This window comes from Onychostruthus taczanowskii, unplaced genomic scaffold (assembly GCF_017590055.1).
Source record: "Onychostruthus taczanowskii isolate IOZ18803 unplaced genomic scaffold, ASM1759005v1 scaffold10, whole genome shotgun sequence".
Lineage (NCBI taxonomy): Eukaryota > Metazoa > Chordata > Aves > Passeriformes > Passeridae > Onychostruthus > Onychostruthus taczanowskii.
Window position 1 is genome coordinate 11583844 of NW_024496526.1, and position 12846 is coordinate 11596689.

The window sequence follows — 12846 nt, forward strand, 5'->3', positions numbered from 1 at the left end:
ACAGATCCACAATGAAGGGCCTTTCAGAACACACCATTGTCTATACAAACTGGCTACTAAGAAGCAGAAAGACTGTCATATCATAGCTGCTGGAAGGTGCTTTCCAGAATTGCCTCTTATTTTTCATTACATTCACACAAAGTGTATTCAATTGGATAAAGATGTAGGGCTAGATTTTTAAAGGCGTGGATCCTGTTTTCCAGCCCTGTTGGACTTCTTGTGTATGAAAAAGTTAGGCATTAACATAGGCAAAGTTAATGAAGATAAAAAGCCACACTCTAATAGCCATATTAATACATTAATTTATTTCTTGTCCCCCAAACCTCCCTTTGTTGGATAGGAATAATGGAAAGACAAAATCAACTTTTTTTCAAAAAAGGCATGTCTCTGGATTCAGTCTAACTCGACTGACACCATCTTCTCATCCTCTGTAAATTAACAAACATTTGCAGAACTTTGTTCCCAGCTGGAGCTGCCTTTAATTTTCCTAACATTTTGACTTCCAGAGAAAGGAGATTTCAGATGAGATGGAAGTCTCATGCACCACAGCAAACAGCAACAACACAAAGAAATTCTTCCTTATCTGTATTGTCTGTTGTCTGTTTTTGTTGTGGTTCTTTTATCTCCCTTCCTTCCTTCCTTCCTTCTTCTGGTTTTCCTTTTCTTTTTAGCACCACTGACTGGAATTTCACTTGAAATTCAAGTTTTCACTTGAATTAGCAGAACACAGTGGTGCACTCAAAGGCTCCTGAGAAGGAATTTTGCTTGGTTTCATTGATGTTAACTTGTCCATGTTGACCAACCTCTTAAGTGCAGCACTTAAGAGCACTCTTGCAGATTTGGAAAGAGCTGGTCAGCTGACCTGGTGATTATTTTTTATTATGCTTAAAGGCATAAGAGCAAGATAATCCTATATACCATTTTGTTTGCTGGGTGGAATTTCACCCATACACTAAACAAAAGACTTCCCTTTTTTGGCAACAAAATACTGTGTTTGTCAGTGGCATTGTATTGCAGTGTCAGGAAGTGCAAGTGTCAGCCAGGATGGTTTATTAGTTTGGTCTATCAGACATTTCATGGCTGAGAGTCAAAAGAAAATTCTCATTTCTTACTGGATCAATATGCCTTTCATGGCCCTACAGCAGGAGCAGTTCTGCAGGAACACATCTCAAACAAAACTAAGAACCAACCCAGTTCTAAAGACACAGGTGCCCATCAGTCCCATAAAGGCCATTGCTGTGGCTCATCTTCAGTGTCACTCCTCAAGGACCAAAGTGTGAAACTGAGTTATCCTGATATTCCAAAAGGCAGCACCTTCCATCCGTGTTTGTGGTGCTTAAACGCTCCGCAGGTTTGCACCACAGCTCCCTGCTTGTGTCTGTCTGTGGATGAGGTGATAAGATACTTAGACATGTCCTTTTCTAGTGACTAGATTAAAGATGTCTGTTTAGTGATGAAAACCTCTAGCTTCTCACTTTTTTTTCACAAACCTTATCACTTCTTTTAATAGTCCCTCAACCGTCCTGTGCGACATGGGCTGCCATGGTCTTCTTTTCTCCCACAGTTTTCTTCTACAAACAAGTTAGGCTGCACACTGTGGGATGTTTTTAAACTCTGTTTGTCTGCTAGTTTATTGGGTGGCATGCACTCAGAGGCAGATACAGATCTTGCTCTTTTTCTGTAGCTCACCTGTAGCCCCACAGCCTTTTCAGTGGTCAGTATGATGAGAACACCAGGTTCTTTTGACCTGGTCGAGATACCTCTCAGCCTAGTATTAATCACTTTTATTTAATTTAGAACTAAAAATAATGTTGATGTTGGTACACAACACTACACTAATTTTTAAACCACTGACCTTGATTAAATTATCATCCAATGTATGTTGGTGGTTTAGTGTTTTTCTCTTGCACTGTGTTAAATAGAGTTTAAATTGAAATTGCCTCTCTTCTTGGCATTTTTAGACTGAATATTAACTTGGGTCAAAAGTAATCAGAATGTTATTTTGGCAAAAGAATATGATAATTCAGTACCTTTTCCTTCAGGCTATGAAGAGTGCCCATAATATGATTCCCAGAGAATACAGCATGCAGTGACCTTGGTGAGTAATTGAAGACACCTCACATAAGCACCTACCCTTTCCCTATACAATGCTGTTGCAGGATCATATTTGCAAAAAATGCCACAGCCAGCATGAGCCACAAGCACTGATAGATTCCATTGTGGCAGCAAAGGAGGAATAAAAGCAGAGGCTGCAAAATATGTCATCTGAAAATGAGCAGAAAATCTTGGAAAAGATTCTTTACAGTGAGCATTTTCCAACTATTTTAAGAGCCGTTCTTAATTCAAGATAAAACTGCTGTGTAAATATGGGAAACCATAAAAACTAATCTCATGATTTTGTTCAGAGAAATATTTTGCAGTTAAGCAAGACTAAATGTGTCTATTCCAAACAATGTTGTTCCTTTATACCACTGTAGACCTCTCATTTCCAGGTTTTGTGTAACTGAATAAAACTGGTTTATTTCATTGTTAATATTCACAAGTATTGAAGAGAAATGGAAGGAAAAATTCATTTTCAAGAGGTAACAACCTGTTACTTAAATCATAATCTTCCCCTTTTTTACTTTTTTCCTGCTTTCCACACTATGTAGAGGGATCTTATTTCCAGTGAGACTCTAACCATAGCCTATTGGATGATGTGACTTTAAGCAGCTGATATTTCATTTTTGCATCAAAGAAAAGAAAAAAGAAAAGCTAGGAAATGCCTAGGAAACAAAATAATATAATTTTGTAATAAATTTATCCAATTGCTTATAATTACTTGATGATAATTCCCATCCTAAGGCATCTTAACAACCAGACACTTCCAATGTATTTGCATAACTTCAAGTTTTCTCATTTTAAAAATTTATACACAATTTTCCATTAAGTTCATATGATTGAACATGAGATACGTGAACTACAGAAATCACAAAACATTCTTTTTATCACATATAGATTGAGTCACTTTTCCTGTTGCTAAGTCCATTCCTCCTGATGCACCTGTCCACCGAGCCCTTTTCCCACCATGCCAGACCCGGGTTTTGTTAAAAAAGGCTGCATGAAAAGGTAGATGCACATTTACTCCATACTCAGATTCCCCCCATGCATGTGTGAAATATTTATAGTTTATAAATTTTATCCTGTGCATTTAAAAAATGAAAAAAAAAAATAATAGTGATAATCCCTACTTTGAAGGTAAGGATCTAATGCCTGTCTCAAAAAAGACAGAAAAAGAAAAAATAGTTTAAATGGGGAATAGTGCCCAACTCACATCTTTTCTCATATTTTAAGCTCTAATTTGTGATTTAGTTTGGTATGTTATTCCTTGTATCATCAGCAACACAATTTCTTTTTCTTGCTGTATTTTCATTTTTATCAAAAGACCCTCTGTGAGTGTTTGAGGAAATTACCTTTCTACTCCTCTTAAATTGCTTCTTCTTTGCTCTCGAGTAAGTACTCCAGAGCTCACTTTTGCTATAAGTTGTTTGATAAACTCTATGAGATTATAATATTTCTGTGTTTTATTCAAGAGTATTTTATCCTTTTCTGATGCCAAACAAATTGTTGCTGGGGATCTGCACATTCCCACCTGAGTACTTAGCAAGGATGACTGCAGAGAGTGTATGGAAAAAGCCTGACAGCCTCTGCCAAAATGAGTATTTTGTAAAACATGTTCTTCATAGCCAGGAAACCATACACATTCCTCTGTGTGCCAGTTTTGGGGGCTTTTTGATACCTTCTCAAGCAGGTGTTTGACACTTTAAATCAAACTGCTTGGTCTTGATGGACATAAAATTTCTAATACCTAGAGGAATCTGTTACCCACTTAATGTTTTTTGCCTGTTTGATTTTTTGTTACTGGTTGCTTTTTTTTTTTCCTGGAGGAAATAAAATTAGTTTCCTGAGTCCTGACACACAATTTGGGTTTGAATACTTCATTTTAATAAAGGGAGATGCTGTAGGTAAAATAATTAAATTCTCTAGATACTAATTTTTTTGGAAGAGGCAGAAATATTGTCAACAACATAAAGGGGAATGATAATAGAATTTTGCATTCTTTATTTTCACGGTATATTAATTGTTTCTCATCCTCCTAAAGAGTGAAGCACATAATTCATGTTATACTTCTTGTAAGAAGAAATGGAGGCCATTTTTTAGTGGAATTAAACCCCAAAAGTTTGAACCCAAAAGCCAGGCCCTTCTCTGAGTGCAGCAGTAGGAAAAGCAATGGATCTCTATTTGGTCTTGCATGGGGAAATCACTGTGAATATTGACATTTGTCTATCCATAGTGAACACTGTCAGATCTGGATTTATGGAAGATGGATGAGGTAGTTGGTTAATAACCCTAATAAAACATTTGTTATATTAGCAATTGTGCATGGCTGTTAGCATTTGCCAGTTTTACAAGGGAGAGGAGCATCTTTAGGAAATTGAAGAACTTTTCTCTGTAGAAGGAAAAGTTTGAAATCCACTCCACCTACAAATGCCTTCTTAAACAACCACTAAAATTAAAATTTAAATGCCATTGAAGTTTAAAGCTCAAAATATCAGTGAAATTTTGAACCTCTGCTGCAATAAAATTGTCCTGTAACCAAAAAGGAAGATGACAATGTCAGTCATATAATTTGATCAGACTATGATGAAAGTCAATTTCAGTCTCTTTCAGATTCTGTCTAAAGCTTCTGATGATGCCTAAAAGTTATCAAGGGACAGGCAGTCACAGAGTAATGCAGGCAGCTCCCTCTCCATCATCAAGACCCCTTGATACTTTTGGTATTGGGGTGCAGGGATGCCTTAATAGCTGCAGAAGTTTCACTTAATTTTCACATTCTTCTATTAGAAAATGTGTATTTTAAGAGGTTGTATTTTACTGACACAATTTATATAATTTGATTATTTTTTGCTCTATCCACTGACTAGCACAGCTGATACTGGGCTATAGAAATAGATTGTAGCTACATATTTAGGCAAACAGAGGCAATATCTGAAAATAGAAATAATAAGTTTCATTAAACCAACTGGATTAATTAATTTCCAAATAATATGCTCAGAAAGTGTAGCTAGGTGTACAGTCTTCCTGAGTTCAGGATTTGTGTGTCCAAAAGTACCTGCTTTCTTCACTTTTTTCTTTAATTAAAAACCTGCCCACAGACTTTGCCTTATCTTTGTACCAAAGTGTCTTCATTTCACATATCTGGGTTTTGTCACATTTAGGATACCAATGTATAATTTGTTAGCAGGAGATGCATCACAAAGTGACTTTTCAGACTGAGTCAACTACAAGCCATATTTGGGTCAGACAGGATTTTTTTTGTGTGTCACTACAAAAAAAGTTTCTCCCTATAAAGTTTGAAATTCAGCTAATGGAGACAAGGTGATGTTTTCTTTAATTAGTTGGGCTTTTAACAGGTGGGCCAATATTGTAACACAGACCTGTGCAGCACATAAAGGCCTCACTGTGGCAGTCACAGCCTCAAAACACTCATACAGACCCACTGCACATTTCATGTGCAGAAGGAGCCCAGTTTCTGCTCTTGGAGCAGCTCAGCAAACCTCTTGCACCAGACAAGACTTGTAAGAGATTATTAGTGTTTGGGTATAGTTGTTACTTAATTATTAGATCTGGCCTTTTGCTTTGTGTTTCTTAACTTACACTCCTCTAACTTTGCTCTGGATATCTCTTTTCTTGGCTTAGTCATTTAAGCCTTACTTGCAGGCTGAGAATTTGGGGGGACACAGTCAATTTTTTAATAAGATAATTTCTCCATTATTCTGCTGTGCAAAATTTCTTTTACTGCTGCAATAGAATTGCTTGTTCTTCTTCCCTTTTCAAAACTGAAGAGGGAGAATGAGAATGAATGGCCTGAGCCAGTCACAAACTGTGTCATGAGAGGTTGAGATGGGACATCAGGAAAATGTTCTTCACCATGATGTTGTGCATCCATCACCAGAAGAGGTTACTGAGACAGGTGGTGGAAACTTGTCCTTTGGAGGATTTCTAAGTTCAGCTACCACAAAAGCCAGGGAGCTGACCTGGGGTAATGGTGCTTATGGTCCTTCCCAGAGAAAATGGTTGGACTAAATGATCTCCACAGGGTCCTTCAGGCCCAAAGTTCTTTGATTTAACCAATATAAACATCAGGGGTTACACTGCTATAAGGTTTTACCTTGTAAATTATGAATAAAGTAATATCACAGCAAGTTGACCCAAAATGTGCAGAGGTTTAGAGCAAGTGATTAATTTAAGCAGGTTAATTTACCAGTAAAGGACGAGTGTTGTGTTTTCCTGAAGGATGAAATCCTGATGAATTACTCCTCTTGGATTGTTGCTTTAATGTTGATTTTAGAAGGGCTCTAAGTGGAGTACATTACTTATCTGATAGTCTATCTAAGCCCCTTCTTCTACTCTATCTTTTTATGATAAGTCTACTGCTGCTACCTTATATAACTTTGAATGTTGGTCACTTTGTTTCCTTTTTTATTTATGGGTACAGAAAAGTGACCTCATGCTTATGAAGATCATTATCTGTGAAACTCTCTGGAATTACAAGTTTTTCTGGCTGATATATCAGTAAACTTTAAATTGTCTCCTCTATCAGCCTGAAGTTTGTGTAATTGTGTTTACCAAAAATTCAATCTCTAAATTAAATTTAATCAGGAAATAAAATCAAGAAGCTACTGAGGTCTGTTTCACATCCCATTATCATTTTATATAGAAGTTCACTGAGATTGTTTTGCTTAACTCTGAGGATAAAACATGTTTGGAAGATATTTAAATTTTCATGGAATCATGGAACAATTTGAATTGGAAGGGACCTTAATGATCATCTGTGAAGACTTGTTTTTGTGGAGGTTCTTCTGCTTTAAACTTATTTCCATATTAAAACTGTCCAGTGGTTGCAGCACTAATTAGATTGAGACTGCATGGGATATCCAGACTTGTGGCATCTAGACCTGTTGATTTTCCCACTAGATGGCATTATGCATTAAGTGCAAGTTAATAATAGGTTGACTATAATTGCACATGCTAAAGATTTAAAAAATAAGAAATTATCTATTGTGTTTGCTCTTAGCCTATGCTGAGAACTGTGGCTTAAAAATCACTTGACCTACTTCTACCTAACAGCAACCCAATCCATCCTTAATGCATCAAATATGGATTTACTCAAAGCAATAAAGGAAGTCAGCCATGGCAACAATATCTGATCATGTGTGCAATGTGCTTTTTAGAATAAAACTTGTCCAACCACTTCTGCATTTGACATTTGAAGAGTGACTTCAGTGCTGCAGATTGCTTCCTTGCTGGCTGCATGGCTTCAGCTGAAGTGATGGGAGGTGTCCTAAGTAAAGCTGCAGTGCTGAAAATTGCTTTTAAATAAAGAGCCCTATATGAACCTTTTTTTTTTTTTTAATTTAGTAGCTAATTCAGGATAGATAATCAGAATAATTTATCACTTCAAGTTTAAATATAGAGATGCTGCTGTTTCCTCCATCCAGATGAACTATTAGCAATCCCCTTACAAAATTATGTGGTGCTCAAGAGTGAGGCTTCTAGAAGCCTGACCAGAGAAAGGCCATCTGAGGTGGAGCAGAAGTCCAACATCTTCAACAGAACTGATCATTTATGTGTTATCCAGGGTATACTTCCCTGTATTCTGTATTCTTAGCTGGGTTTTATCTTTATTCTTTATGTAGAGTGTAAGAGGCTCCAGGCTGGAAAGGGACAATCCAATATTGCAACATTTTACTGTAAGAGAGGTGTAGAGTATGAGCTGGATGAACCAGTTCAGTTAGCCTGGGCCAATAATGGAAAAGTGTCCAAGGACAAGAAATCAAGTAAATATTAGCTTAGTATTAAAAAGGTCTTTTAAATCCTCATGCTGTTGGAACAAATAATAGAAAAGTAGAACATGTGCTTGTTTCTAAATTGGCTTTTGTGAAGAGGACAGATTAATGCCACCTGGAGAAACTTACCAAAAGATTGCCATGAACTCAGGCTGTTAAACTGTTTGTGTTTTCTGTTTAAAAGTTTATCTTACTCATGCTATGCCCTGAGGTTCATTAAACTAAAAGTTTAATTGTCCTGTGCAGTGCGTGGCTGTAGATAATGCAATGTGTGATTCCTTGACATAGCAGTGTTTATGGTTTGTATTTGCCCGTGATGGGTGATGGGATTCAACTCTTTTGTGACACTGCTATAAAAATACCTCATGAGAGCTGCCTTCAGCCAAATTGTTGAAGTACCTACAAACTGCAAATAGAAACTAGGGTATGGATCCACTAAATCAGAGCAACTGGTTTCCCCTTGTCACTGGAGATGAAGAGATTGAATGTAGCTTTTACTTGGTTAGTAATGTTATAAATTAATAGGCATTAATCATTGTTAATTGTATTAGTGATTAATTTTAATAAACACGTGTTTCATTACTAGGATCCAAAACTTGAGAGTTTCACTAATGGTATGAAATCATGTTGCTAATTAACAGATTTTCATATGGAAAGGTTAGTGACAGAAATTTCCTTTATTATTTAGTCAATGGTGAACAGTCAGTGAAAAGCACCATGCCAATCCTGGTATTTGAAGCATGCATTCTCCATTGGGATCCTAATGGTTGTGCCCCAAGGGATTTCAATACACCCAGTTGTTCAATAACATTCAGCAGAGACAAGCAAGCATGTTAGAAAAATGGATATTTGGAGGCATCTGTTTCCTTTCTGTTCCTAAAAAAGCTGAATTACTCGAGACAAAGGGGTTTTAAAGCACCCATTCCCCAGCCAGTGCATGATATGAATGTGCAAAGCGTTGATTATAAATCAGCACCGTGCTCAGCAGCCGCTCTCCCCAGTCCTGCTCTGACATTGCAGCATCGGCCACGCTGAGGGACGAGGCAGGACCAGCCTGGGTCACAATCCACAGACAAAGCCTAGAGCCATCAATAGGAGATCTGTGCTCTCTGGGAGCTCTGCAGCCACTGCTTGCTGCTCTACCAACTGCAGCCTGCAGCACTCACAGGGAGCTGCACCGACATTATTTAAAAATTCCTGATTTATAATGCACATCTTGCTTTTGAGGCACCAAGCTGGCACGAGCCATCACACCTAGTCCAAAACCAGCACTCTGGTGTTTAATTACTGAACTCATTTACCTGTGATTCCTCATTTAAATGGGTCTGTTCTTCCAGGTGATCAAAATTACTTTTTGAATCTCCACATGATTGATGTCTTCTGTAACAACTGGGTTTCCTGGTTACTTAAGGGATCTTTCTGTTGGGTCTGAAATTATTAATTACCATAGAGTTCTTCTAAAACACCTGAATGTTTTTTCAATTGTTAAAAAATTTAAATGAAACATTAGATGGAGATGAGTGGCAAGATCCTGAAGGGAAAAATAGACCTTATTTAGGAGCAGCTTTTTTTCTGATCTTCACACACAGAAATTAACACAGATGTTTTGGTGTATCTGCAATACAGTCTTGGCTGTAGTTGTGACCAAGAAAGTGCCAATTTCTTAATCTTTTTTAGCAAATAAAACAAAAAACATCAAATAAGTAAAGCGCATTTAAACACAGTCAGGAAGTCGTGGATCTATTTTAGTAATTGTGAAGAAGGTGGCTCATCCTCAGAGGGTGTTATTAAATTCCTAATGTCAGAATAAAAAAACAAAAGGCAATACCTGCCTGTTTGTAGATGGACTCAGCTAGTGAAAGTAGGCTCCAAAAATGTTCTGTGGAGGAATTCCTCTGCCAAACTCCCCCCTCCAGATGAATGAATAAATGTAACTGCAGCACAAAACCCCAAACATTTACATCGAAAACATCTGCAGAGCTGGAGAGGTCTGTGCTTTGGCACTCCCTTGCTCTTTGAAGCAGTGAAGGCTCTGAGAACACTCTCCTTGTCCCCAGAATTCAGATGTGCCCAAGGAGTGGCACAGAGAGGCCTCTGCAAAGAGGGAAAAGAGAGGATTTGACTATCTAGCACACAGGAAAAAAAAGTTGTTGAGACAAGATACAGCAGGACTTACTATTTATTTGTTTTAGGCACCAGTCTTCTAAATAGTTGAAACCATTTCAGATGTTACCATGGGGTATTAACTTGAAAATTTTGACTTTTTGGTATCTGTAAGCTTCATTCCATCTGTTCTTTCTGGCCCATGTTTATGCTGCTGGAATCTATCTGGTTGCTGCCATTGCCCAGGAGTGAACCTTGGCCTGGTTCATGCTTAAATATTTTTTATTTACTTGAGTCTAATCATGGGGGAAAAAAATGAAGTTCTATTTTTCTCATACTGACATTTTAGAAAATATCTCTTTAATTTACATTTTTGGTAGAAGATCTCTATGCAAGATAAATGCATGGTAGGTATAAATTGCAGGATTGCAACTGTAGTGTATTAAGAAAATAATTATGTTATTTGAAGGTTAGCCATATAATTTTCTTTTATTCTTTTAGAATAGCAGTTGAATTTCAACTATATAATATTTCTAGGAATGAGGATTTTTTTTAATGGCTTAACTTAGGTACAGAGAACATGGTAATGGTCACGAATTTGGCAGAGGACAGTGTTTGCTTTCACCACTGTGTGATTCATCAGAACTCTTGTAGGACGGTGGTCACAGAGCAGTGCAGGGCTGCCAAAGGCATCAGCAACCTTGGACACCTTTACACTACAAATTTTAGTGACACAAAAAGGCTGTGGCAGGTCTCCCCACCTGGAGAGCATCACCCTGAGCTTGTGCAACCGTGAAGCTTCACTGTGCAGAGTTAATAGCTGAGACCTTGGAAGCATCAGAGAGGCACCAGTACAGTGCCACACCTGAGCTAAAAACCCAAATGCTCTGCAAGGCTGAACGGGCTCGAGACACAGAGCAGCAGCAGCTCTGATGGCTGTCTAAACAGAGGCTCTTACAGTTGTTTGTTTCTGGAAAGGCTTTTTAATAACAAAGTGAAAAATCTACTGCTCTTCAGCATTTAACGATGAGTACACCTGCACTGCTGCCACCTTGAGCTGGTTCAGCTGGCTGTGGATTGGAGGTGTGTGTGCCTTTTGCATTCTGTAAATGTGCATAAAGGAAACCCTGGCATGGCAGTCCAGCTGGCTCTATGAGCCACCAGGAGCTTGGGCAGCCACACTGGAGTGTTTGGTCTATTGCACTGGAGAACAGGGAATCATAGTACCACCCACTCTGTGGGACAGATCTTGGTTAAGGACTTTACTGGTGTAGCTGTAGCTGGATATGTCCTCCTGGTGTAGCTGTGCTAGGTGAAATAATGTCTTCCTGAGAAAAATAGCACTTGAGAGCTACACATGGAAAGTGCTGCATGGGAACTGCATAATGTAATTCCTCATTAGGAGGGAAACCATAACCACTCTGCTCTTCCCTGCAGAACTCAGACCACACCATTCCCACTGAAGTCTGTGTGCTTTGGAGTCCCAGAAGAGGTTTAAGTTCTGTGATCAGGCTAATTTAATAGGAGAGGTTTAATTATTTGATACCACAGGAAAAAAAAATAGAATTACTGACTTTTGCATCCTTTCCAAATCTGACATTTCCAAGCAGGTCTGTAATGGCAGTCTCAGAGGACCCATGCAGTCCCCAGCACAGCCAAAGGATAACCTGTTGCTAAGCAACCAATATAAGTGTGCTGCTCAACATTTATTTCATTTGGAAAGGAACGTATTCTTTAAGTACTTCATCTTAGCTACTGAGCACAAAGAGTTTTCCACTTGTTTTTCTGTGCACATATGTAAAACAGCCAGTTTGCACAATCAAATGTGCACTTCCAAGAACAGGTGTCAGAGAGGAGCATGCAAAATGGAAGGTATGAAAAACTGGCACGAGTACTTTAGCCCTTTCTAAGATCAGCATCCTGAATTTGCCTCTTTTTGTCTTTGTTCAGCCTAATTGAAAATGGGCTGCCTTGGAGCATGGATGTGGCAGAGCTCTCTGCAGAGCTTCCCAGTGTTTGTTGATGCAGCCTCTTTTGAAGATGTCAGAGTTTTCCCACTGACACAAAGAAACACTTTTCACCCCGGTAAGCAAAGCCAGAACATAACACCGAATTTCCACCCTGAAGACTCCAAATCTCAGATTCTGCACTTGTTACAGAAAAGCAGCTAAATAGCTTTGGAAAAGAGCACTTACTGACCTCCAATTAACACCATTTTCACTTTAGTGCTTGTCCCTACAGTGAAATAAACCCCTAGATCTGCTAGGCTTGTGTGTATCTGAAATCAGCCTTGGCTGAACAGTCTCTAGCTGGATTGTCCTTGAAGGAGTTGTTAGTCATGTTTTCCAGTTTAGAGTACCTTAGGTGCCTGAGTATCTGAAGAGCTTTTTGTTCCCAACCAGTGAAGGTCTTTCTGCTGCTGACCCAATGGATCATGCTGCATACAGACAGATGTCTCCCTGCCCTCTGATCAAGTGACATGGACACACATTTTGCCTTCAACTGGTGTGGATTCCAAATGATGTGTTTTGACAAATGAAATGCAGCGTGGGAGTACTACAGTGTTTGCAAGCTAAGCTGTGTCTTGGGAGCAGTAACTAACAACTACAGCTTTTTTTAGAGCTGAGGAGAATTAAGCTCAGTGTTGAAGAAATGCAGCTGAGCTCTGCATGGAATCCTGCAGCTTTGGTGACTGAAGACTTTTGGTGTCTTGGACTATCCAGGTGCACAAATCTCTCCCTGCCCCTCTCCCTCACTTCACTCTGCTTTCTATGCTTAAGCAGGGAATTGTCTTCCAGACATCTCTTCACTGGAGGTCTCACTTTAAGTGTTTGCCTCCCATCATGATGCAGAG